We start from the raw sequence: 26,353 nt of genomic DNA on the forward strand, positions 1-26,353 counted from the left end.
GTGATTACTGCCGTCGGTTTAGTCAAGATCCATCAGAAAAAAAAAATCTTGGCCATACCTACAGCATGTGGAAGTTTCTGGGCCAGGGATTGAACCTGAGCTGAGCAGTGACAATGCCAGATCCTTAACCCACCATGCCACAAGGGAACCCTAGAAATACAGTTTTTAAATAGCATAAATTTTCTGATCCCCCTATGTTTAAAATCCATACATGGCTATGGCCACCGAAATCTGAGAAACACATTACGTATGAAATTAACTTCACCGGGTTTTCGAGTGGCAGGGAATTTTCTTTCTCTCCCATGGATAAATTTGTAAAAAGCAGTTTATCGTCTAGAACATCAGGCGATCTGCTTATAAATCTATGTCTGCGTTCTCAGTCGCTAACTCATTCGTCCTGGGTAAGTTGTCTACATCTAAGACTTTGAGAGAGAAGAGGAACAGAAGGTCCCACCCCAAAATATCCCTCTTTAGCCTAAGAATGAAGCCTCAAGGTTATTTTTAAGCAACAGCAGCAGAAGTAGCTCTGAAAACTGAGGAGAAGTTATCACTCTGTAAGAGACATTTGCGGCTGTAAGGGCAAACCTCCAACAAGAGTTCCCTGGTGGCTCGGTGGGTTAAGAGCCCGGCCTTGTCACTGCTGTGGTGCGGGCTCCATCCCTGCCTCCAGAACTTCCACATGTCCTGGGTGCAGGCAAAAAGACAAAGGAACTCTCCATTGGTAAGGATGTCTCCTTCTCTGTACCAGGAAGAGAAGGTGACTGCACATCTCTAGAAACTCTTATCCATGGAGAAGGCTTGGAGTTAAATCTGTGTAACAACCTTATCTTTGCGGACGGTGCTTTGCCTGATCGCCTCCCATAACCTGCTCCTTCCCCTCAACACCTTTTGTCTTTAGCTGGAGATGGTACCGAAGGTGATGCCTTGGGCCACTAAGGAACTAAGGGAGTCATTTTGTTCCTCCGGGTCCCTCCCATGTATACAGCAGGTGTCCATGTTATTAACCATGTGTTTTTCCTGCTGTTAGTCCATCTTTTATTACAGAGGCGTCGAAGGCCAGGACCTAGAAGCACTGAGGGAAAACGACTTTCCCCCCGCAAGACAGTATTTATGAAATAGACATGTGTTGTGTCAGTAAGGACATTGCTCATTGCAAGTGATGATGCAATAGCTCCAGCTCACGTGTATGAAAAAGGGAAATTATCGGTCTGGGTAACTGAAAAGCAGACAGAAGGAATTCTAGTTTCAGACACAGTTCTATCAAGCGATGTCATCAGGACGCCCTGTAAACCAGGCCTTGACTGCCTAACATCTGTAGTCACCTTTCTTTCCATACATCGTTTTCAAAATGTATCGTTCCAGAGTTCCCATCATGGCTCAGCAGAAACATATTTGAGTAGCATCCGTGAGGACACAGGTTCGACCCCTGGCCTCTCTCAGTGGATTAAGGGTTCAGCATTGCTGTGAGCTGTGGTGTGGGTCGCAGGCACAGCTCGGATCCAGCATTGCTGGGGCCAGCAGGTGCAGCTCCGATTCAACCTCTAGCCTAGGAAACGCCATATGCGTCAAGTGCGGCCCTAAAAAGACAAAAAAAATTAGTAAGAAATTTTTAAAAATGTATCCTTCCAACATTAGGCAACTATTCGAATACCCACCAAAATCGCACTGACCCCCTTCCCAAAAGGATATGGCCCAATGTTAAGTCTCATTAAGTTTTTTTTTGTGTGTGTGTGTGTGTTTTTGCTATTTCTTGGGCCACTCCCGTGGCATATGGAGGTTCCCAGGCTAGGGGTCGAATCGGAGCTGTAGCCACCGGCCTACACCAGAGCCAGAGCAATGCGGGATCCGAGCCGCGTCTGCAACCTACACCACAGCTCACGGCAACGCCGGATCGTTAACCCACTGAGCAAGGGCAGGGACCGAACCTGCAACCTCATGGTTCCTAGTCGGATTCGTTAACCACTGCGCCACGACGGTCACTCCCTCATTAAGTTATTACACTCAAGCTATCTGGTACCATCTCCCAGTCTACATGTAGCTCGTTATTGTCTCTAAGACTATGGATAAAATATTTATCATCCCAACAGACCCAGTATACAAAGGCTGAGGGTGGGGAAAAAAGAGTGGAAAACAAGACCACTGTTAGAAAACTCCCATTTTTAAAAAAAGGGATAGGGAGTTCCCTGGCGGCCTAGTGGTTACTAGGATCTGGTATTGTCGCTGCTGTGGCTCAGGCCACTGCTGTGGTGTGGATTCGATCTCTGGTCTGGGAACTTCTGCATGTCTCAGGCATGGCCAATAAATAATTGTTTTAATGAAAAAATTTAAGACAAATACCCTATCAGTTATATCTAGAATCTAATTTACAGCACCAATGAACCTTTCCACAGAAAAGAAACTCACGGACTTGGAGAACAGACTTGTGGTTGCCAAGAGGGAGGGGGAGGGAGTGGGATGGACTGGAGTTTGGGATTAATGGATGTAAACTATTGCCTTTGGAATGGATAAGCAATGGGATCCTGCTGTGTAGCACTGGGAACTAATGACATCTAGTCCTTTGTGATGGAGCATGAAGGACGATAACCTGAGAAGAAGACTGTAAATGTGTGGGGGGGGGGGCGGTGTGGGTGTGTGTGACTGAGCCACTTTGCTCTATGGTAGAAAATTGACTAAACACTGTAAACCAACTATACTGGAAAAAAAATCATTTTAAAAATTTTTTCAGAAAGGGGTAGGAGATGGAATTCCCTTCGCAGCTCAGCAGTTAACAAACCCAACTAGGATCCATGAGGACGCGGGTTTGATCCCTGGCCTCACTCGGGGGTTAACGACGCAGTGTTGCTGTGGCCGTGGCGTAGGCCGGTGGCTACAGCTCTGATTCGACCCCTAGCCTGGGAACCTCCATACGCCTCGGGTGCGGCCATAAAAAGGAAGGGGGGGGCGGATAGGAGGAAAAAGCACAATGATCCTGAGCAATATATCCTACTTGAGAGGGAGCTCAACAATTCTCTGCTATAGAAAACCAGCTGCCCTGGGTTTCCATCTCTGGGAAAAGCACCCCCCACCTTTTTTTTTTTCTTGTCTTTTTGCCATTTCTTGGGCTGCTCTTACGGCATATGGAGGTTCCCAGGCTAGGGGTCCAATTGGAGCTGTAGCCACCGGCCTACACCAGAGCCACAGCAACGCAGGATCCAAGCCACATCTCTGACCCACACCACAGCTCACGGCAACGCCGGCTCCTTAACCCACTGAGCAAGGCCAGGGATCGAACCCGCAACCTCATGGTTCCTCGTCGGATTTGTTAACCCCTGCGCCACGACGGGAACTCCCAAACAGCCCTCTTATTCACCGTCCCCCATATACATCCGACACAGACATCATCAGGAGGCTCCTCTGAGGGGCTGCACCTTTCAGCAGCTGGATCCCCACTGTTGCAGGTCTGGGTTCTGAACCTAGGCTTTCAGGTTACACAGGAGGTCACGGACGCTTGGTTATGGAACGAGGGTTTCTCCAGCAATACAACTTTCTTAAAAGCTTGACTGAAGATTCGCTTACACGCATTGCCTCAATTTTCGGAGCTGAGAACCTAAGCCAGAGACCCTGTCCAGTCCGAGCCCATGAATTTAACCCTAAGAATTCCTGTCTGTCGGTAACACATGCCAGGGCTCTGTCCAGCCTCCAGCCTTGGGCTTCACGGCCTCCATCGCGACATCGGATTCAGAAAAACAGGCAAGGGTGGCAGGATTAGGATGGCACAGGTGCTCTGTACACCCAGGCTGTATGTTCTAAACCATCACCAGGCAGGAAACGCACCGCACAAGATGCCCCAGAGGGGCAGCAATGTGGCGTGTTTCCCAAGCGCCAATGTCATCACCTCCTTGGGTTCCTGCCGCTCTCTGCTCTGTTTTTATTTTAGCCTCAACAAGAGAATTTACCTTTTCCAATCCTGCACGGGGCATGATGCAGCGACTCTCAGACAACACGAATTGCTGGCTGCAGGCAGAAAGACCGCCAAGAATTCAGTTCTGAAACAAGCCCCAGGTGAGATGCTTTTCTCTTTCTTGAAAGCAAGCAGAGACCACAGCCAGCGGCACCCGTCAGCCCCTCGACACGTTCCCCTCCAAACGCTTCCAAAGTTTCAGCCTCGGTCCACAGATGTGTTGAGTTCCAAGATGCCACAAGGCAACCTTCTTTGCTGAATAACCACAACAAAGAAACGGCCAACTTCCCGGCCAGAGATAGAGAATCCCCATGGCCCACACTCATCCGGATCACCCAGTTCCACGGGGAGGCTGTCACTCAAAACTCCCCATTTACTGGGGACTCTGGGTAAGGTGCCCAGCGTGGGGGATGGGGCACCTCAGAAACCTCTTGACATGCTAATTCCCCACAAACTGGTTCTCCTTTCATTCAACCCTCCCCCCTGCCCCATTTTCCCATTTCTAAGAAATTTGGAGATGCCCCAAGAGCCCTGTTTGGGAGCAGGTTCATGAAGCTGGGAACAGAAGTTGGGCACTTGCCATCCGCAGTGAGGCCCCTCTGTGCGCTGGGCAAACTGGAAGAACCAGTCTTCAGAGAGTCAGATGTTTTAGCAGAAGATTTGATGAGCCCAAATCTTGCATCTCCTCCTATCTAGAAAAACACTAAAATCCTTGCTGGTGATGTCTGCGCCTTGTGACCTGTAGTAACCTTCAGGAGCCCAGCAACAAACTTGCGTAAAATGTGTGCGTGCTGCAGGCACACACACCCCTTTATGACATCCTGCTGGTCCCCTTTTCCCTCCTTGGGTGGTATTTCAGCTCAGTCGGAAGTCAAGGATAAAACAAAGAATGGCACGGTCATCTGAATGCAGTCACCTCCGGGGGCGGGGGGGGGGGGGGGGGGGTTGGGGGGGAGCCGGTCAGTCCTGCAGGCTGAGAAAACCCAGGATCCCAGCCCTGGGAGCGGAGCTGCCTGTCAAAGGAAGGACTTCAGGGAGCCCAGGCCTCTTTTGTTCCTGCTCCCGACTCCTTCGTGGCAAAAACTCCTACACATCCTACCTCCTCCTCCCTCCCCACGTTGGAGCAGTGTCTACCCGAGATGTTGCCTCCCCGGCTTAAATCCTAATTTCGCCCCAAATAAAACGGAACTCCCAACGATCAGGTTGTGCCTTTTTTTAAGTCGACAAAGCCCAACTGACTTTTTCCTTGCAAGGCTCCTCCCGACTCTCTCCTGCTCGCATCCCTCCCACCACTCTGCTGGGGACTCGAGGCTCTTTCCTTCTGCAGAAGGGCGGCGGGTCCTCAAAAAGCACCTATTTATCCCTAACGCAGGTGACATACCTGTCCCCTTCCCATGGGTCAGGTCAGGGCGCACATTCTCCCCGGTTGGCTAACTCGAAACACATGGTTACTGGGAGAAGAGGGAAACAGGAAGGGGGTCGCAGGGGCGTTTTGGTCGCAACTGGAGCGAAATGGAGTCACCAAGGTTTCCTTTGATAGAAAAGACATTATGTCACCTTCCACCATCCCACCAGAGGTCTTCTGCTTGTTCGGTCCCTCCTTGAGGCCTTTGGGCAGCAATCACAGAGCTCCCCTCCCCCTGCACGCCACACACATACACAGTCAAACCACATTTCAGTCCCAGTATGTAATGGCCTATTAATTTGCCTTAATTGGCTTCCTGCTCTCATACATAAATAGCTATCTAATGTGACCGTTCCAAAGTCAAAAACCTAGGCAAGTTCTTTTAAATCAATCCAATAAAAAGAGGCTGCTATTTTTTCATTATTAATAGGTAGCTGCCATGTCCCCGGATCTAATCAACTTCTCGGCATCCCTTCTCAGATATGAATAAACAGAGAGATAATCAGAGAAGGGCTAAATATATGCCAGAAGAGCAGTGCTCCTCATAGGTTGTGGAATGACATTTTGATATTCTTCTTTCTGCTCTTCTCTCTTTTCTCGATTATCTGCAATGATTTTGTATGCTTTTTGCACCAAGAGAAAAAAGGTACAAACATCTGTCAATAGTTCCGTCAGGCCAGGAGATCTTTTGGGGGGGGGCGGGGGTCCGGGGAATGTTGCGCAATTGGGTTGTGGTGATGGGTACCCAACTCTGTACATTTACTCACAATCAATGACTTGTACACTTAAAATGGATGAGTTTTATGGTCTGTCCATTATACCTCAATCAAGCTGTTGACCAAGAGAGAACTTCCATTTGGCTACATTTCAGGGGCAGTCATCCCATCAGAATGGCCATGTAACAACCTCACAGAGGGGCGGGAGAAAAGAACAAGAAAATTTAACAAGAGGTCAGATAAGAAAGTGATAGGGACAAAGGAAGGCAGAAAGGCAGGGCCGAGGAAGAGAGGAAGGAAGGAAAGGAGAAGGGGAGGAAGAGGGGAGGGAGAAAACTGCTCAGAAATGAAATAGGAGATGCCCCACTCGAGCACAGCTCCAGCATCCGCATCCTATGGGATGTGGAACATCGACCTCTTGGGAAATGAACTTTTCTTCTTCCAACACAGCTGCACAAGGCTGGTACTTGGAAGATGTTGATCTAATTTTGGAAATGCTACCACCAAGGCTGTCAGGTTGTCCCACATACAGCAATGTTGTCATCGTGTCTTGGAAGGGTAGATGATTGTATGCCACCAGGACAATGCTCTCATGGGGTTGGTGTACATTACCTGGACACCTAGGATCGAAGGGTTTGGTGCGCCTAAATGAAGCAGCACTATCTTCATGTAATTTAATTCCACATGATTTTTTTCTTTTCTTTTTAGGGCCGCATCTGCGACATATGGAAGTTCCCAGGCTAGGGGTTAAATTGGAGTTACAGCTGCTGACCTACACCACAACCTACACAGCAAAGGAGGATCTGAGCCACAGATGCGACCTACACCACAGCTCATGGGAACACCAGATCCTTAACCACTGAGCAAGGCCAGGGATCAAACCCACATCCTCATGGATACTAGTCGGGCTCATTACTGCTGAGCCACAAGGGGAACTCCCTAACTCAACATTTGTTGAACATCTGATGGATACGAGGACATCTGCTTCCTATTTTGAGGGACGTAGAGATGGACAAGGAATGGTTCTTGTCCTCTAGGAATTTACAAAGTAGATACATCCGGAGTTCCTGTTGTGGCGCAGTGGTTAACGAATCCAATTAGGAACCATGAGGTTGCGGGTTGGGTCCCTGGCCTTGCTCAGTGGGTTAACGATCCGGCGTTGCCGTGAGCTGTGGTGTAGGTTGCAGACGCGGCTCGGATCCCGCGTTGCTGTGGCTCTGGCGTAGGCCGGTGGCTACAGCTCCGATTCGACCCCTAGCCTGGGAACCTCCATATGCCGAGGGAGCGGCCCAAGAAATAGCAACAACAACAAAGACAAAAAGACCAAAAAAAAAAAAAAAAGTAGATACATCCTATTTTAGGGGAGCTGCCACACTTTACCAAGGAGGCAAGGCTGGAATTTTGAAGAGAATTTGGAGAGAGTTAAGAGAGCATCTTTCAAGCCTGGGAACATCATCCTTAAAGGTACCAAGAAGGGGAGATTGGGGCTATGATCAGGAAATGGTCAATCATTTGGTTGAATAGCATGCAGAAGTCATAGCGAGTGGTGGAAAATATCTATTAGGGCCAGATGATGGGGGATCTAGAGAGTCTGATGGAACGTGGAGGCAGTGAAAATACTCAGGACAAAGATGTCTTGAGGAGTCCTCTGACTGTTAAAAGACTTAGCATTGTCGCTTCTGTGGCTCAAGTGTGAGCCCTGGTCCAGGAACTTCCACATGCCCCAAGTACAGCCAAATAAAAAATTTGTTAATTAAATTTTTTTTGAAAAGATATGTCTCGAGATTTCAGTTTCTGTAAAGTGGTGTGGTAGTTCTAAAGATATATCCACACCCATAAATTCTTTGATAAGAATGTTGTCTCTAACACCACACACAAAAATAAACTGAAAATGGATTAAAGACCTAAACCTAAGACTGGATACTCTAAAACCCTTAGAGGAAAACAGGCAGAACACTCTTTGACATAAATTGCAGCAGTATCTTTTTGGAGCCACCTCCTAGAGTAATGAAAATAAAAACAAACCAACAAAAAATGGGACCTAATTCAACTTGAAAGCTTTTGCACAGCAAAGGAAACCATAAACAAAACAAAAAGACAACCCACAGAATGGGAGAAAATGTTTGCAAATGAAGTGACTGACAAGGGATTAATCCCCAAAATATGCAATTATCTCATATAGCTTTATACCAAAAAACACAGCAAAACAACTAAGAAATGGTCAAAAGATTTCAACAGACATTTCTCCAAGGAAGTCAGACAGTCAAAAAGTTTATGAAAAGATGCTCAGCATCACTAATTACCAGAGAAATGCAAATCAAAACTACAATGAGGTATCACCTCACACCAATCAGAATGGCCATCATTAATCAGTCCGCAAGTAACAAATGCTGGAGAGGATGTGGAGAAAAGGGAACCCTCCTACGCTGTTGGTGGGAATGGAAATTGGTACAACCACTACGGAAAACAGTATGGAGGTTCCTTAAAAAACTAAAAATAGAGTTATCATGTCCATCAGTAATTCCACTCTTGGGCATGTATCTAGAGAAAACTGGTTGGAAAAGATACGTGTGCCCCAATGTTCCCATTGTCACGCTTTACAATAGGCAAGACATAGAAGCAACCTAAAGGTCCATCAAGAGAGGAATGGGTAAAGAAGATGTGGTATAATACACAATGGAACATTCCTCAGCCATCCAAAGAAGGAAATAAGGCTACTTGTAGTGACTTATCAGACTAAGTGAGGTAAGTCAGAGAAAGACAGTATCATGAGATCACTAATATTTGCAATCTATTTTTAAAATGATACAAAAGAACATACAAAATAGAAACAGACTCAAAGATTTTGAAACCAAACTTATGGCTACCAAAATGGAAACATGGGGGGGTATAAACTAGGGGGTTGGGTTGACATAGACACACTACTATACATAAAATAACTAACAAGGACCTCCTGTATAGCACAGGGAAATCTACTCAACACTGTGTAATAACCTTTATGGGAAAAGAATCTGAAAAGGAATGCCTATATGTATATGTATAAAGCAAATTCACTTTGGTGTACACCTGAAACTAACACAACTCTTTAAGTTAACTATATGCCAACAAAATTTTTATTTTTAAGAAAGGACCTTAGATTAAAAACTGAAGCGTTCACAGGCTATCTGAATAAAGAATGAGGTTTAGTTTTTTAAAAAAAGAATCTTGCACGTGGGAGGAAGATAAAGAATTTGTGGCCAGAGGACAATTTGTGATGGCTTTAAAGATACATCCACAAATTCTCCAATACTCCTCTCCTCAAGACATGGCACTTAATTACCTCCCCTGGACAGTGGGCTGTGCTTGGTGACTCTCTTCTAACCAATAACATACAGCAAAAGGGATGGACCTCGCTTTCAATGTTAGGTTATAAAAAGACTGCAGCTCCCATCTGGGGAGAGGGCTCACTCTCCAATCGCTCTCTGAGGGAGAAGCCAGCTCCCATGAGCTCTGTGCTGAGCAGCCCAGTGGAGAGGCCCACGTGGTGAGAAACTGAGGCCCATGAAAAGTCCTGTGAGTGAACTTGAACACAAGATAGATCTTTCCCCAGCCAGGCCTCAGATGACTGCAGCCCTGGAAAGCACCTCCATCTCAGCCTCCTGAGTGCTCTCCTGATCCAGAGACCCCCCAGTGAAGTTGCTTCTGGGCTTCTGACCCATAGCAACTGGGAATTTTAAGCTCAGCTGGGGCTAATGTGTTATACAGCAATAGATGCTACAAATGGCCTACATAAAATAGAGACTGGGGCAGGCAAAGATTCACGTTAGGAGAGATGGTACTGGGTAAAGCAGAGACAATGAAAAGAAGGGATCTGTACCCAGGGCTTGATGCACATGTACCAGAGGATTGAGAGGTTCATCGCATCGGAACAGGGCGAGCAGTACTGAGAGAGATGTTATAATGCATGTTCCATGTCTAGGGGAGATGACCAGGAAAATCATCACATCATTAAAACCAGACCACAGGAGTTCCCGTCGTGGCGCAGTGGTTAACGAATCCGACTAGGAACCATGAGGTTGCGGGTTCGGTTCCTGCCCTTGCTCAGTGGGTTGACGATCCGGCGTTGCCGTGAGCTGTGGTGTAGGTTACAGACTCGGCTCGGATCCCGCGTTGCTGTGGCTCTGGCGTAGGCTGGCGGCTACAGCTTGGATTCGACCCCTAGCCCGGGAACCTCCATATGCCGCGGGAGCGGCCCAAGAAATGGCAAAAAGTCAAAAGTCAAAAAAAAAAAAAAAAAACAGACCACAAAAAGGAAGTACGTGCAGGTGCTCATGGTGCATTGATTGTGTGTTGTCATGTCTCTGCATGTTGGGGTTTTTAGCATGTTGGCTCTGATATACCAGCCAACATCCGCACAGAGCTAACCACAAAAGCTATTGCAAAATCGTATCTGGCACACCTGGGACACAGCGGACTCAGACTAAAAATGGAGGTTCCAAGTTGTTCACAGAGATGGGGCCACAGGACCCACATACTTTGAGCAGCAAGGCTCTAAAGCACCTTCCAGACTTTCAATTCTACCATCACCTGAAAAGAAGGGAAGGATGTTCAGTATATAAGAAAGGTTCGGGGGTCTGGTGCAGAGAATTGGGAAGGTCAAAGACAGAGTAAAATGCAAGCGTAGAAGAGGATCCTTTGCCACTGGGATAATTAGGGCTAGAACAATCCTTCCTGTGCATCTATCAACAAGGGTCTTTTCCTAATCTGTTTGTATGTGATATAGGCAATGAAGAAAGTACGAAAAGGAAAGCTTCAGGAGCTTTAGTCTCACTAACTAAGAAGGAAGTGGTATAAAATAAGTGATGTAACGATAATGTCATCGAGAAGCCAGCCCTCAGAGAGGCAATGGAAATGCATGACTTTCCTATGGCACCTTACAGCCTGAACAGCTTCCTTGCCTGAAAATAGGCATCTGTATATTAAATAGGATACATCTAGGCAGGCAATTTATCCACTTACATAAAATAACCACCTGTGATGCTTTAAGCCAGTATTTGAAAACCTATCAGAGACTCAAAGTTAATGCAGAGGACTTCCAGGCAAGAATCAAAAGCCTCAGGGAAAACCATGCAGCCACAAACCAGACCCATAATAAGCTGAAATTTCAAATTTTGGTCTTGCCCTTGTTAAAACATTCGGGCAAAAAACATTGCTTACAATGAATGTCTTTGCATGTGTCTAAGAGCCACTTGTCTTTCTCAGCCTCTGCCCATTGCCCAGTGACAAGTCTCTCTGGTTCCCTTCTTAGGTCAAGAAACCCTACAAGTTCGCCTTCTTGGTAGAAGGACCTTCGTCTCTCTGCTCGTTGGCGGCCGGAAGTGCTCGCAAGCACCTGGACATCTGGCGCATGAGACCATTTCTGCTTCACCAGCTGAGTCCCTCAGCAGCCGGTGCCAGTTCCAGGGAACTGGGTCATTATGCATATTCTCCACACTAAAAGCTACAATGGAATGGACATTTTTAAGAGGAAATGGCTGTTGATCTCGGCTACCAAACTTCAACTGTGCAAGAAAGGCCCCATTTCTTTGTCCTGAGGTTAACCTACATTGGACTCTGAGCCCCAGTTCCTCGTGGCTGGCAAGAAATCCAATCTTAATCATTTGAGTCCCCCTCCCTTCCCTTCTCCCTAGGTCGTAAAATGTCCCAACCCCAAATCAGTCATCAATCATTAGTCTGTAGTGGTTATAAAGAAAAAACCCAGGGATCCATGAGTTACAATTATTTCCTGCCTCCTGGGATGCAGGCATTCATCAATGAGTAATAAGTTCTAGAGAAAACTCCCACTGCCCCTAGAAGCTGCCTCAATGACACCATAATCCTGTTCTCACTCCTATGTTACATCTCAACCCTTTTGCCAGCCCTGATTTCCACGCTTGCATCTAGGAAAATATCCGGATTCCTACGCCCTTGTTGCCATATCATGAGGAATGTAGACAACCCTTGCCTAGCTGACACCAGCCGGAGTATCAAGGACAGGAGGCAAGGAACCAGCTAAACCGATACCAGGGCACAGAAGTTTATAGTCAAGGTGTAGGCAGAGTCTTGAGTTAAATGAACCATTCAGGGGTAGGTGCCAGAAGACTGCAAAGAATCCAGTGGGTTGAGCAGTTAAGAAGGTCATTTGATCACTTTGACAAAAGCCATTTCAGAGGCGTCAGAGCAAGGGAAATCTGATGGAAATAGGCTTAAGAGTCTCCAAGAAGTGGAAAATGGACACAGCAAGTTTAATCTGTTCTTTTGAAAATGTGAGAGCTAGAAGTGATTCGGGGGGCAGGGGGGTCTACCAAGGCTTGTTATAGTCTTTTTTTAAGCCTGTAACAACGTGGGCATCTTTAAAAAGCTATAGAGAAGGAGCTGGGTTGAACATATAAGACAAGCAAAAAATCAGAGGGAGCCCTATTTTTATTCTAGTAGAGGTGGGAGGGAAGAGACACAGAAGAACAGAGGAAGGGGTTTATTCATAAAGGGAGATGAGAAAAGGATGCCCCCTTATGCATTCAGGAAAGGAAGCAAGGTTGGAGGCTGACTTAGGCAAGACTAAGGTCACGAGATGGGGAAGTAGCAGGAGTTCATACCTCAGTGCCCTCTTTGTCAAGTCCGAAACAAGGTCACCTGCTCAGGCATGGGGTGGACAGTGGGTTTGAAGCATGAGGCCAAGATTGTAGTTTATTTAAATTTGGGTTTTTTTTTTTTTTCATATAAATAAACAGGACCTCCTACTGCACAGCACAGGGAACAACATCCAGCCTCTTGGGACAAAACATGATGAAAGATAATTTAAGAAAAGTAATGTACATATAGGTACGACCTGGTCACTTTGCTAAATTGCACCGATAGCAGACAGTGGTCTAACATTTTAAGTGTAATAAAAATTTTCGGAGTTCCCGTCATGGCGCAGTGGCTAACGAATCGACTAGAACATGAGGTTGCGGTTCTTCCTGCTTGCTCATAAGTTAAAAATAGCTTTACAGGACCTCACAAAATCTACTTATTAATTTAGCAACTTGGGGATTCTTTTAGATTTTCTACTTACACAATCATTGAAACTACAAGTAATGAGTTTTGTTTCTTTATCAAAGTTTCACCTCTTATTTCTTTTACTTGCCGTATAGCATTGGCTACAGCTGGACTTTTATTTCTTTGGCCAGGGATTTCCATACACGTGAAGACTATAAATTCAGCCTCCACACCTCGTACAATGCAGGTTTGGGTTTTAGTTTCGCACCCAAGATTTATTTTTTCCTCACTCCAAAGCCCAACGGGGGCAAGATTCTTCCTCTCCTAGCCCATGGGCAGAGGTTTCTAGTTACCCTTCCACACAGGGGCAGCCTTTTCCGGGACAAGGGGGGTGGGGAGCAGTTTTAGTCTGGAATTCCCACTCCCCACTTCAACACAGACCCAAGGAAACCTCTCTGTGTGGAAAAGGACAGGCTTCCTGCAGTCCTGGCTTGGGTTGGTGACATTCCTTGGGATGGCAACAAGAATGTAGAAATCTGGGTATTTTTCTAGGTTCTGGATCTTCAACTTTAGCCCCTTTATCCAAGGTTTACATCCAGTCCTTTGGACCATCAGAGCCCCCGCCTCCCTCTGGTCTTTCAGACTCTTGAGTCAACCATTCCCAGTCCTCAGAGTTCCCCCTGCAAATATGTTTTAAGCCACTGGTTACCAAGTGCGGTCCAGGAGCCTGTGAAAGCAGTGTTGCCAGAAGTCCAGAATGTGAGCCTGGGAGTCAGACAACCTGAGATCAAATCCTTCCCCGACAGGTGTGCCTGGGACAAGTTTTTCACAACACTTCTGAGTCTTAGATTCCTCATTTTTAAAATGGGGGTGTTAGTGGGTGTTCCAATTGTGGCTCAGCGGTAACGAACCTGACTAGGATCCCTGAGGATGTGGGTTCGGTTCCTGGCCTTGCTCAGTGAGTTAAGGATCTGGAATTGCCGTGAGCTGTGGTAGGTCGTAGACATGGCTCGGATCTGACATGGCTGTGGCTGTGGTTTAGGCCAGCAGCTGCAGATCTGATTTGACACCTAGCCTGGGTACCTCCATATGCTGTACCTGCGGCCCTAAAAAGACAAACAAAGAAAATAAAATAAAATGGGGGGATTAGTGATGTCTGCCTCACAGGGTAGCTAGGAGGAGTGTATGAGGCAATAGGTATAAAATGGTTGTTCCTGGAGTTCCCGTCGTGGTTCAGCGGAAACAAATCCGACTAGGAATCATGAGGTTGCGGATTTGATCCCTGGCCTCACTCAGTGGGTTAAGGATCCGGCGTTGCCGTGAGCTGTGGGGTATGTTGCAGACACAGCTCGGATCCCGCATTGCTGTGGCTGTGGTGTAGGCCAGCAGCCGTAGCTTTGATTGCAGCCCTAGCCTGGGACCCTCCATATGCTGTGGGTACGGCCCTAAAACGACATAAAGAACAAAAAACTTAAGAAAAAAAATAATAATAAAATGGTTGTTCCTGAGCCTGACACATACAAAATACTCAGAGGAAGAGTAAACTCCTACTGTCGGAGATGAGGAAAGCACCACGGCAGAAATGCCATCGCTTCTTCGGTTCTTGAAGAAGAGTGGCTGCGAAGACTTCATTCTTTGATTTAAATCAAAGGCTATTTGGTTGCTGGTGACTTTAATAAGGTCACTATATCTGCTGTTCATACCCTCACATCCACCCTTTGTTTGAGCTTTGTGGGAATGTGAGATGTCGCCTGTGTCGGCCTGGACCCCACCGCCAGGAACATGGCAAATTCCTCCTGCACAGGTGCACATGTTCAAGCCATTCCCCCACTTCAGAGCAAGGAAAAATGCACGGTGTTGAGTGCCTCATCACCGTTTCTTAAGGTTGGTGAGATTTTCTTTCTGCTACCTTTTTTGCTTTTGAGTTAGAAATTGCTATTTCTTTTTTTTTTTTTTTTGCTATTTCTTGGGCCGCTCCCGCGGCATATGGAGATTCCCAGGCTAGGGGTCCAATCGGAGCTGTAGCCACCGGCCTACACCAGAGCCACGGCAACACGGGATCCGAGCCACATCTGCAACCTACACCACAGCTCACGGCAACGCGGGATCGTTAACCCACTGAGCAAGGGCAGGGACCGAACCCACAACCTCATGGTTCCTAGTCGGATTCGTTAACCACTGTGCCACGACGGGAACTCCTAGAAATTGCTGTTTAGATGTGTCAACAACAATTTCTTTGTTGGGCTACCTCTGCAGTGGGAGGTGAAACATTTTGCAGCCACAGCATTAGGGACCCAAAGATGTTCCAATATACGGACACTTAAACGCATAGCCACTGAATTTTATGATTTCTTACTACTGTCCCCGTATCTCTGCAGATATTGAAAGGAAATGGTCATTTGACAAAACCGGTGTGTTTGAGACACGCTAATCCCCCCCACCGCGTTGATACTACTGTGGCCCTTGGCGATTTTATACATCAAATATTTTGCAGACTTTTCAACCTGGCAATCCTGTGCTAAATCAATCACGAAAGCCCAGGCAGCTTAAGAGAACACGTGTACCGGGATTACGAGGTCACTTTGATTCTTATTGAAACACAGAGACTGCAGGTACCCACCATTACCTGGTGGCTGAGCTGGGCCTCGAGGTCAAGGTTGTGGTTTTCAGTCTAGGGCCCTTGGGTGTGGCATGAATCTTGGAGCTGTGATGATTTACCAATATAAGTAACTGCTTAACCAGAAGAAACCTCAGACAATTCCACATCCCCCCCCAAAAAAAAGACTTGCAAAGCTCGGATCCAAATGCTTTCTACCACATTCATTAGCTGAGTTCACAGTGTAAGAGAAAAAGAAAAAGCACTGCTTGGCCCGTCTAGGAACCCTTTCCCAGGAGCACATGTTCTTAGGGGCAAAATACCTTTCTTCTGAGCACTCACAGAATCATGATGTCATTGTCCCAAGTGTTACCTCTAAAAACATCATCAGCGGAAAGACATTCCTCTCTTCCCATCACGTAATTCTGTGGACCATTTTTCATCAACACCTACCTTGAAGGCTAACACTAAATGCCATACGCTGACACTGGCAACTACACTTTGTCTTGGTTAGTGGGTAATTGGGCTTTCTGGGAGGGAATTTTAATCTTCTGTAGGAACAAAGCAACCTGGGAATGAGGAGGTATGTCAAACTGTCCACACAGAAAAGAAATGAAAAGAACCAAAGAAACCCGTGTGAAATAATTCCAAGGACGTTAAGGACTCGGAGAAGCTCGGGACTAGGTTATCACCTGCTACTACTAACTGTTGAGTTCTAGCCCCGGGATTAACTCTCTGCCTTACCCCTGGCCTCTAATTCTCTTGCCTTTCTATGTATCAATGTCTTTGCTCGCTGATGTAGGGGTTACCCCCAGCAGGAATCTGGAATGCTACCCCCCAACCAGTTTTACCCGGTCGATCTCAAAACCAGGTGGTTCAATTCACAAGTGCTCCCATGCCAACAGGCCAAGAGCTGCTGCCCCAAACTCCTGGTGTCCTCCCTCCCACCCTGACAGGACAGCCCCAGGTCTCGGGAGCCCTAAGTGGACGCCCCTGGCCTTCCAGCTAGCATACCCCAAGTCCCACACACCAGCACCCAGCTTTAGGTGTCTTCCCAGACAGACAGGGCTCGGTCCTCAGCTGGGACGACGCCTCCCCCCAGGGCAGCATCAGCCTGAAGGGGACAAATGCCTTGTGCCTCTCTAGTCCCCGAGGCTGTGGCCCATCCTCATTTGGCCCCATCATATTCATCTGGTCCAACTATACCTTCAGGTCTTCTAGTGATTTTTTACTCAGCATATAAAATACGAAAATTCTGTAGCTTCTTAACACTCAATGAACTACTTAGCAGTGTTTAGCAATATATTAGTAGTAGCAATGTAACTACTTTTTTTTTTTTTTTTAAGCATGCAGAAGTTCCTCCACCAAGGATCAAAACTGTGCCACAGCAGTGACAGTGCTGGATGCTTAACCTGCTGAACCACCAGGAAACTCCTAGTATAACTACCTTTGAAAAGATAACACCAACTTTATCGCTGAGCAGTTTTTATATAGTACAACTCCCAGGCTATTGTTTCTCTCAGACAGTAATTTCACAAGGACTTTGATTTTGTTCTTTGCCTGCAATCAATAGGCAGAACCATGTTTCAGAAATGGAGTTCACGGTTGCAATCACTGCCCAGACATGCAATAAGTTCCTGGCATTGCACTTGTACGCATGGTAGGCAGACCTAAGAGAGATTGCAGGTTCATTTCCGGACCACCATAACAAAATGAGTATTGCAGAAAATTAAGTCACACAAATGCCTTGGTTTCCCAGTACACAGACGATACTGCAGTCTAGTAACTGTGCAATAGAATGATGTCTAAACAAACAATGTACATAATTTTAAAATACTCTATTGCCACGGATGTACCTAGAGGTTATCATACTAAGTGATATAAGACAAATGTCCTATGATATCATTAATAGATGGAAAAATGACACGAACGAACTTATATACAAAACAGAAATAGACTCACAGATGTAGAAAACCATCTTACAGTTACCAAAGGGGAAAGAGGAGGCAGAGAGGGCTAAATTAAGAGCTTGGGATTAATAGATACGCACTACTGTATACAAACCAGATAAACAAGGACCTACTATAAAACACAGGAAGCTATATTTGATACCTTGTAATAAACTATAATGGAAAAGAAGCTGAAAAAACACATCTATTTGTATGTACAACTGAATCATTTTGCTGTATCCCTCAAACTAACAAAAAATGATCAATCAACACTACATTAAATAAGAAGAAGAAAGTAAAACTGAAGTATAGTGGATTTACAATGTTTCGTCAGGTTCTGTGGTACAACAAAGTGACCCAATCACACACATTTCCCTGGGCTGTGCAGTCGGATGCCAGTGCCCATCCTTTTCACATTTAAGAGTCTGCATCTACAAAACCCCCCAAATGCCCATCCATCCCGCTCCCTCCCCTTTCGCCCTTAGGAACCCCAAGTCTGCTCTTCTTGGCCATGATCTGTTTCTGCTTTTTGTTATTCATTTTTAGACAGGCTCATCTGTTCCGTATTTTAGATTCCGCAAATAAGTGATATCATATGGTATTGGTCTTTTTCTTTCTGACTTACCTCACTTAGTATGAGAGCCTCTAGATCCATCCATGTTGCTGCAAAGGCCATTAGTTTGTCTTTCTTTATGGCTGAGTAGTACTCCATTGTGTGTATAAACCACATCTTCTTAATCCATTCATCTGTCGATGGACATTTGTTTCCATGTCTTGGCTACTGTGAATAGTGCTGGTGTGAACATAGGGCTGCATGTAACTTTTTCAAGGCAAGTTTTGTTTGGACATATGCCCAGCAGTGGGATTGCTGGGTCATATGGAAGTTCTATGTTTAGTTTTCTGAGGAACCTCCATACTGTTCTCCACAGTGGTTGCACCAATTTCCACTCCCACCAACAGTGTAGGAGGGTTCCCTTTTCTCCACACCCTCTCTAGCATTTGTTATTTGTGGACTTCTTTTTCTTTCTTTTTTTTTTTTTTTTTTGTCTTTTTTTGCTATTTCTTGTGCCGCTCCCGCGGCATATGGAGGTTCCCAGACTAGGGGTCTAATCGGAGATGTAGCCACCAGCCTACGCCAGAGCCACAGCAACGCAGGATCTGAGCCGCGTCTGCGACCTACACCACAGCTCACGGCAACACCAGATCGTTAACCCACTGAGCAAGGGCAGGGACCGAACCTGCAACCTCATGGTTCCTAGTCAGATTTGTTAACTACTGCGCCACGACAGGAACTCCTATTTGTGGACTTCTTAAAGATGGCCATTCTGAATGTGTGAGGTGGTACCTCATTGCAGTTTTGATTTGCACTTCTCTAATAATCAGGGATACTGAACATTTTTTCATATGCCTGTTGCCCATCTGTATGTCTTCTTTGGAGAACTATCTGTTTAGGTCTTCTGCCCATTTTTTAATTGGGTTTTTTTTTTTGGTGTTGATTTGCCTGAGTTGTCTGTATATTTTAGAGTTCTATACTTCAATTTTAAAAGATAATTTACTGCTAAAAAATGCTAACCATCATCTGAGTCTCCAGTGAGTCATAGTAGTACCATCGAAAATCACTGATCAGGAGTTCCCATCGTGGCTCAGTGATAATGAATCTGACTAGTATCCATGAGGACACGGGTTTGATCCCTGGTCCCGCTCAGTGGGTTAAGGATCTAGCACTGCTGTGAGCTGTGGTCTAGGTTTCAGATGTGGCTCAGATCTGACGTTGCTGTGGCTGTGGGGTAGGCTGGCAGTTGCAGCTCCAATTCAAACCCTGGCCTGGGAACTTCTATATGCCATGGGTGCAGCCATAAAAAGACCAAAAAAAAAAAAAAATCACTGATCACTCATCACCATAAAAACGTAGTAATTTAAAAGTTTGAAGTAGTGTGAGAATTAACAAAATGTGACACAGAGACACAAACTGAGCAAATGCTGTTGGGAAAATGGCACTGCTCGATCTGCTCGATGCAGAGTTGCCACAAAACTTCAATTTATAGAAAACATCAATCTGTACAGTGTAATAAAGCAACATGCAATAAAGCAAGGCATGCCCCAGAGGAAATCAAGAAAGCTAAAGAGCTCTGACCCTGGGAACATAGGTAGTATTAACATAAGCAGAAATATTGATAACCAGGAGTTTCCGTCATGCCTCAGTGGTTAATGAACCCAACTAGAATCCATGAGGATAGGGGTTCGATCCCTGGCCTCGCTCAGTGGGTTAAGGATCTGGCGTTGCCGTGAGCTGTGGTGTAGGTCGCAGATGTGGCTCGGATCTGATGTTGCTGTGGCTGTGGCATAGGCTGGAAGCTGCAGCTCTGATTCAGCCCTTAGCCTGGGAACCTCCATGTGCCATAGGTGCAGGCCTAAAAAGACAACAAATTAAAAAAAAAGAAATATTGATAACCAAAAAAAAAAAAAAATCCTCTTATACACTGAGCTACAAACTATTTTGCTGAAGTATTATTCCCATCCATATATATATAAAGTGGGTGGAATTTGGGGTGAATTTTCACTGCCTTTGCAGAAGATTTGAAGGGTCATGGTTTCCAAGCTCTATACACAGAGACAAGACTGACAGACTCAAATGATGTTCAGACAGTTGGGATTCTTTCTTCTTTCCTCAAAATAGTAACAGTATTTTTTAATACATCTCTGTTGTTTTATTGTTTTTAATTAATTTAATTATTTGACCGTGCCCATAGCATGCAGAAGTTCCCAGGCCAGGGATTGAACCTGAGCCACAACAGCAAGAATGCCAGATTCGTTTACCCAACAGAATCACCAGGGAACTCCCATCAGCAGTTTCTTTTCTTTTTTTTTTTTTTTTTTTTTTGCTCTTTTTAGGGCTGCACCTGCAGCACATGGAGGTTCCCAGGAGGGGGGGTCAAACCAGAGCTACAGCTGACAGCCTACACCACAGCGAGACAGGATCCAAGCCACAACTGCGACCTACACCACAGCTCACGGCAACGCCGGATCGTTAACCCACTGAGCGAGACCAGGGATCAAACCCGCAACCTCATGGTTCCTGGTCAGATTCATTTCCACGGCATCACAACGGGAACTCCAATAGGACTTCTTAGTAAGTACCCTCTGTTGGGCAAAGATGATGTGACAGGTCTAATGCCTCATTAGATGCATCCCCTCATTTAATTCTCACACAAGCCTGTGCTGAGATGTCATTCCCTTCACACAGTGAGGAAAGAAGATCAGAAAGCTTAACTCACTTGTCCAATCACTATCCTGCCTTGGGTTTGTCTGACTCGTAACTATTCTGTCCCTATTCCGACATCTGACACCAAGGCCAAAAGGAACAGAGGCTCTAAACAAGGGTTGAAATGTGACCTTGATGAGGCTACCAGAAAAAAAAAGACTCAATCTTGTTCCCAAAACGATGATTTCCTTGCAAATGAAAGCTTTCAGGGCCTCCACAAATTTTCACTGAATACCTATTGTGTGCCTGCCGGTCTTCTGGGAGCTGATTATTAAAGTAAAATTGAAATGGATGCTACTCACTAGGTAACTATACTCTACTAAGGATGATGAAAAAGAGGGAGGGAAAGTAATTTAGACTAGTCTCCTTAAGTATAGCGAAGAACACAGCTTGAATCTAAATTTTGTTCCCCAGAGCAATCAGCTTATACATAGGAGCTTAGGAGGTAGGGTCCGCGATCCTTGGGCATTTAAGGAAATGTGCCATTTAAGGAAACTCATTCTTAGGGAGGAGAACTGTAAGAACAATTTGGGCACCAGGACAGGGCACAAGATCAAAGAAGATGAACCCCTAGATGCTCTGGATTGATGATGCCGTCCCAGAACCAGGGCCCCAAAGCACAGGAGGGAGCCAGGCCCACAAGAGCTGAACCACCAGGTGCCAACTGCAGCAGCCCCATCAGTGGGCAACAGGACCCACCGCCCAGGGCTCTTACAGCAAAACAAGACTGTGCCCTGTAACCTGACATGGGTGCTCTCGGCATGGGCAGCTTCAGGACCAACATCGGCTCGAGCCTCACCTTTGGAAACCACCCCCAGTGCATGAGCCAGCTGCTACCTTGGGCATTAGCCCTGGGAACAGACTTGCCCATAGAGGTCTGGCACAGGAGAGGGGAGAAACGTGGGTGCCAATGGAGCCTTCATGAGCTACCTTCCCAAGGAGTTTCTGTGGTGGCTCAGTGAAAATGAACCTGACCAGTATCCATGAAGAGGCGGGTTCCATCTGTGGCCCCATTCAGTGGGTTAAGGCCCTGATGCCTAGCCTGGGAACTTCTGCATGCCACCAGTGTGGCCCTAAAAAGCAAAAAAAAAAAAGGGGGGGGGGGGAACACCTTCCCAAGTCTTCCAAGACCTCTGGCAAGAATTCAAGGGTCCAGAGTTCCAACAGAGTGCTGGAGTTAGAGGCGGAGTGTGGCAATTTAAGCATGTGCTTTTTCTGCCAATTTGTATTAAGCAGATTTGTAATACTCCAGTGTGAGAAGATGAATGAAGTCTGGCTTCCTATGTAACATGTGAAGTAACTCATCCATAATTTTTAAAACTCAAGGATCTCCTAATTCCCAAGCTGCATGACCAAGTGAACTGCCTTTTGGGTTTATCCTATTGTCCCCAGGCACAGCCGCTTTTGCTATTCAACTGAAATAATGTTCTTCTTAGAATATGTATGCATCAGAATTACATGGGTTTTGAGTGATCCAGGGGAAGCAGCTTTGTCACTCGGGTTCTGACCTATTCAAGCTCCAGGCTGGTGTGGCTGAGATGCTTGGGTTATAGAAACAGCTGAGACAAAGAGGAGGGTGGATCAGATACAGTCATTCCCATCAAGGAAAAAGTGTCTTTGTCCTTTCATTCCCATAAATTAATATCCACTTTGCTACAACATGGCATTTGCTCAGACGGCTCCTGAAACTGAATTAAGCAGGAGTTGCATTTTTAACTCAGCTCCCGCAGACGGCTCACCTAAGTCATCATTATACGGACGTGGCTGTTAATACTCGTATTTTTCAATTCATCGGTGATTACCTCCATCCATTTTTCATCTCTCTATGGGCTTAATTCTATCCGCCTACTCAGAAGCCACCCATGGCCATAAGCAGTTCCTGAGCCTTTCTTAAAGACCGCCGCCTCCTGAAATCAAGAGGCTACATGGGCAATCATGGATTTCTGGTTTTGCTTTTGTATGGCAAAGATAAATGTAGTCACTGAGATGAGCAGACTCTGAGGGCAAGTTCTGCTTGGTGTTTTTCTAAAAGTCTTTGGAATGATTTTAGCCATCACAGAGCACAGCAAGCAAGACGTGCATTGTCTGCTATGGAAGCCATTCACTACATACAGCCATTGAGTATTTTACCTGGTGGCGAGACTGGGTAGAGATGGGTTTGAAATGTGAAATAGGGAGTTCCCGTCATGGATCAGTGGTTAATGAATCAGACTAGGAACGATGATCATGGATCAGTGGTTAACGAATCTGACTAATCTGACTAGGAACGATGAGGTTGCAGGTTTGATCCCTGGCCCCACTCAGTGGGTTAAGGATCTGACATAGCTGTGAGCTGTGGTGTAGGTCGCAGACACGGCTCAGATCCCGAGTTGCTGTGGCTGTGGTGTAGGCCAGCGGCTACAGCTCCAATTCGACCCCTAGCCTGGGAACCTCCACATGCTGCAAGAGTGGCCCTAGAAAAGGCAGAAAGACAAAAAAAAAAAAAAAAAAAAAAAAAGCAAAATAGTCACTGGATGGCAAAGATTTCATATGCAAAAAAATGGAAAATATTCTCTAATAAAATTTTAAGTTCATGAAACATTGAAATGTTTGGATACAGTGGTTAAATAAAATATGGTACTAAAATTGATTTCACCTGATTCTTTTTCCTTTTTAATGCAAATAGCAAATTTAAAAATATCGAGCTCACATTCTGTTTCTCTTCGACAGTGCTGAGTTAGATGCTGCCCTCCCTTCGCCACCGTCATTTTGTCTCCATCTACATATGGAGGACATGCTGGGACCAGGGAATTCATCATTTGTCCATCGGTGGGAGGCCCAGTTATCTCCAGATTATTCTCAGGACTATCTTTCTGTACTGGCTGTCACTCTCAACTGCCTTCAGGCTTCTGCACCCTCAGAATTGAGCATTTTTTCCCATCTTCCCCCAACCCTAGTTTCAGCCCCCTAAGAACTCGTTTCTTTCTTTTTTTTTTTTTTTTTTTTGGTCTTTATAGGGCCACACTGGCAGCCTATGGAGGTTCCCAGGCTAGGAGTCGAACTGGAGCTGTAGCCGCCAGCCTATGCCACAGCCACAGCCATAGCCGCACGGGATCTGAGCCGCATCTGTGACCTACACCACAGCTCACGGCTACGCCGGATCCTTAACCCACTGAGCAAGGCCAGGGATCGAACCTGCAACCTCATGGTTCCTAGTCGAATTCGTTTCCACTGCGCCATGACGGGAACGCCCTAAGGAGACAGACTTCTAAGGGGTGATTTAGTTCCCCATTATCTCAACCATTCTCACCAGACTCAGCTCTAGGCCTTTATTTGCATAACCAAAAAGCCTCTCCAAATGTTTTCCCAAACAAGAGTCGTCTTTCCCCAAGATAAATTCTGCACCTAGTCCCACAGAATGTGAAAAAGCCCACGTAGCCCATGCTCAACGAGATCCCAGCACGCCTCGCTTCTCCCACCACGGAAGCTTGGGAACACCTCACGGAGCAGGGTCGGAAGCCAGTGAGGAGTGTTTTAAGAGCAGTGTGGTTACCAGGGTTGCTTCACTGGGTTCCAGCCTTCTCAATGACTGTTTTCCAAGGTTAATAGGAGGGGTCTACTGGACACAGAAGGTAGCTCCTACCGTCCAAAGTCATAAAAATTGGAAAATTAAGAATAATGGACTCTGGTTCCACTTAAGATGGAGGAAGGACACTCCACACCACCTAAGACAGGAAAACAAGAGTGCAGCCATCTTGGAAAAGGACAAGAGAACAGCCGTGGGCAAAACAGGCCTTGCAAGCTGAAGAACAAAGGCCTTTGGGGGGGCCTAAGTCCCAAAGACAGAAACCAGAAATAAAAGATTAACTTTATCTCTGTTACACTGGTGAGAATACCAAGTTGCCACAAGACAGGAAGCTCAACTATAAACTTTAACCTTATTTGTTCTCTGTTTTCTTGTGGAAAATTCCCATGCCTTCCTCTCCCCTCGCAGAAGCCATCCCTCTTCCTGATAGACACCATGGAGCCATCTGCTGATGATCTGAGACGTTTGACGAGTTCTGGAAATTATCTGTGATCAGGAGACAGACCCTCCCTTTGGTTACAAATGAAACTAAACTAAGCCCTTCTACCCCCGCCCCCTGCCCCCGCCTTGTATACAAGCTGTCTCTTTTAATAAAAAAGCTTTGCTTGCTTAAGAGTCTTGTGAAAGCCATGTTCATTGCTACGGACTGATTTTCTAGAAACTGGAAAGGACCCAATGACAACTCACCCTCTGTAACAAAAAACCCAGACAAGATCCATAAAACAACGACTAGAATACTGTGAAACCTGGGTGAATTCCTTTTCCTTTGCTGCTCAAACAACTTAGCACAAAGGTAGTAGTTGAAAACAACGCAAATTGATTACCTTGGGGTCGGAGAGGTCAGAAACCCAAACAGGGTCTGCAGTGCTGTGTTCCTTCCAGAAGCTCTAGAGAATAATCTATTTCCTCCATAACGAGTTCCAGAAACCGCCCGCAACTCCAGCTTCTTTATCCCATGGCCTCTGGCTGACGTCACCCGCTGGCTGCTTGGTAATAAGGACCCCTGCGATTTCATTGGCCCACCCAGATAACCCAGTTAATCTCATTAACTTAATTAGGTCGGCCAAGGCTCCTTTGCCACAGGTTTCAGGAATTTGAACACAGACCTCTTTTGGTTAGGGAGGAGGGGATGGGGGAGGCGTTATTTTGCCAGCCACAGTGGCTAAAAAGCAGTAGGCCCTGGGTAAGGGACCCGAGATCTTAAATGAGGACCCAGAAGCGAGTTCCTAGGTTTTTTTCCCCTTCTATATATCGCAGGTCAAGCTCTGGGGTAGCCCACAACTCAGGATGGAGAGAGGGCACAGCAGGAGCTCTCAGAAAAGCCTGCTCTCTCCATCCATGGGGTGGGGGGGGGGAGGGGGGAGATAGCCGGGGAGGGTGACCATCCTGCAGGATGGAACACTTAGACTTTCCCTACTCTATGTTAGGGGAGGACCAGCAACAAAAGCATCAGGAAAGCTCCAAATTTCGGAACAGAAAGGAGTTCAGAATCAAACCAAACAAAAACAATACCAACAGATAAGAGAACACCGCTGAATCCCATAGCAAAGGGCTTAGGGCACCAACATAAGTTGTTGGGCTATTAGGGTGGAGAAAATTTGAGTTCTAAGAAGGTTCACGAGAAATTAAAAACCAGAAAGCAAAGGAAAGACTCTTGAGGCTGAAAACAAGGATCAATCATGGAAAATGCAGAACAATACAACTCTGGAATTTCAGATACAGGCAGAAAATGAATATTTAACAATTATACCGAAGATAAAATAGCATTAGGCAGTTGCTGGCTGAGATGCTGAAAACAGAAGCCCCTAGTCAGCTAAAATCTTGCCCATTTCCTTAGAATTTTTCAAGAAAATCTTTCAAATAACCAGCAAGTGCACAATTTCAGGCTCCTTTCACCAAGTCATAAATCAAACCCAAGAACATT

The 26,353-nt window shown here is 46.0% G+C and overlaps 1 long non-coding RNA gene across 1 annotated transcript in view; it reads right to left on the bottom strand.

The window, feature by feature from the left end:
- LOC110257748 overlaps positions 1-25,747 on the bottom strand; it is an 85,228-nt gene extending 59,481 nt beyond the window's left edge. Inside the window, exons 1-2 of the long non-coding RNA XR_002340695.1 lie at positions 25,254-25,747; positions 24,781-24,915 (exon numbers count right to left, since the gene is read on the bottom strand). This is a non-coding gene — a long non-coding RNA (uncharacterized LOC110257748). The remainder of the gene's footprint in view (positions 1-24,780; positions 24,916-25,253) is intronic.

The sequence above is a fragment of the Sus scrofa genome, chromosome X (genome assembly GCF_000003025.6).
Source record: "Sus scrofa isolate TJ Tabasco breed Duroc chromosome X, Sscrofa11.1, whole genome shotgun sequence".
NCBI classification, from domain to species: Eukaryota; Metazoa; Chordata; class Mammalia; order Artiodactyla; family Suidae; genus Sus; species Sus scrofa.